Here is a 1302-nt window from a genome sequence, read left to right as displayed (position 1 = left end):
ATTAGTGTTATTATTTTTTCTTTTGAGTTGCTTCTTTTATAATCTGGATGTTAGTCCCTTGTCAGATCAATAGTATACAAATATTTTCTCCTATTCTACAGGTTGTCTTTGCATTCTGTTGACTATCCTTGGCTGTACAGAAGCTTTTTCACTTATTGTAGTCCCATTTATTTATTTTTGTTTTTGTTGCCTATGCTTTTGCAGTTCTAGTCACAAAATCTTTGTCTAAACCAATGTCTAAATGACATTGTTTATATCCAACTTAATCTTATTGTGTAACAGTATACTTGCTTAGAAGTGTTGGGGGAGTTTTATTCTCTTCTATCATGTTTTGTTGAATTCTGTTCTGATAAATGTTTGGGGTTTACATTAAAAATAAACATAATCTTTTTCATAATCCTTAATGGATTGAGTTTGAAGTATCAATCAGCAAAGGAATCTATTGAATAGCTTAAGGGAAAGTCATCAATTAACTAGATAGAAATAAAAGGCATTAAAGTAGTTGCACAGTTTAGCCAGACTTTGGTCAGGAAGAGAGAGATCGAAAAAGAAAAGCAACCAATACACAGACTATAAAATAACAGGAGTTGACCAAATAACAAATAGTTCTCTGAGAAAATAGAATTAAATATCTCTGCCTTGCCCTTTCAAACAGACTCCCACCTTACAGCATTAGAGTCATAATGAGAAAATATACTTCAAATGAGTCTGGCCATCTCCATCTGTGAGAAGATTTGGGGAGGTGGTAGGGAGGTGATTGTGCCTCAGTCACAGGTAACTTAGAGACTGCCATGCTCCAGAACAGTCTATTAATACTTACTCCAAGTTCAGACTGTACATCACTATCATGAGCATCACTCAGGAGACTGTTAGAACTGCAGAATTTCAGGCCTCACCCTGACCTACTAAATCAAGAGCCACAATTTAACAGGATCTCAAGAAGGCTTCTATGCACATTAAAGTCTGAGGAAGCCCTGCTCTAGAGAGCATCTGGAAGTGCTGACTAATTGTTTCCCCTACTGACAGTGGTCAATTCAGCATGTGCAATAAATCCTACAGTTATATATCTCTATTGTCTCACCTATTCTCCCCTCTGGCATTGTTGTCTGTGAGTCAACCACGAACAGAAAGAAACAGAAGCTTTTTAGGCTGGTTCCCTGAGGATTGCCTGGTTCCCCGTAATGTAAGCAGCTGCTGCATACAGGTGATTCTCCCCGCCCTTTTCATCACCCTGAGGGAGTGGTACAACGAGGCCTTAACCGAATATACTTACTGACTCTATTGTGGCAATACTAAAATGTT

Source organism: Propithecus coquereli, unplaced genomic scaffold, assembly GCF_000956105.1.
Source record: "Propithecus coquereli isolate 6110/MARCELLA unplaced genomic scaffold, Pcoq_1.0 Scaffold35, whole genome shotgun sequence".
In the NCBI taxonomy this organism is placed as follows: Eukaryota; Metazoa; Chordata; class Mammalia; order Primates; family Indriidae; genus Propithecus; species Propithecus coquereli.
This window is presented reverse-complemented; position numbering follows the sequence as displayed.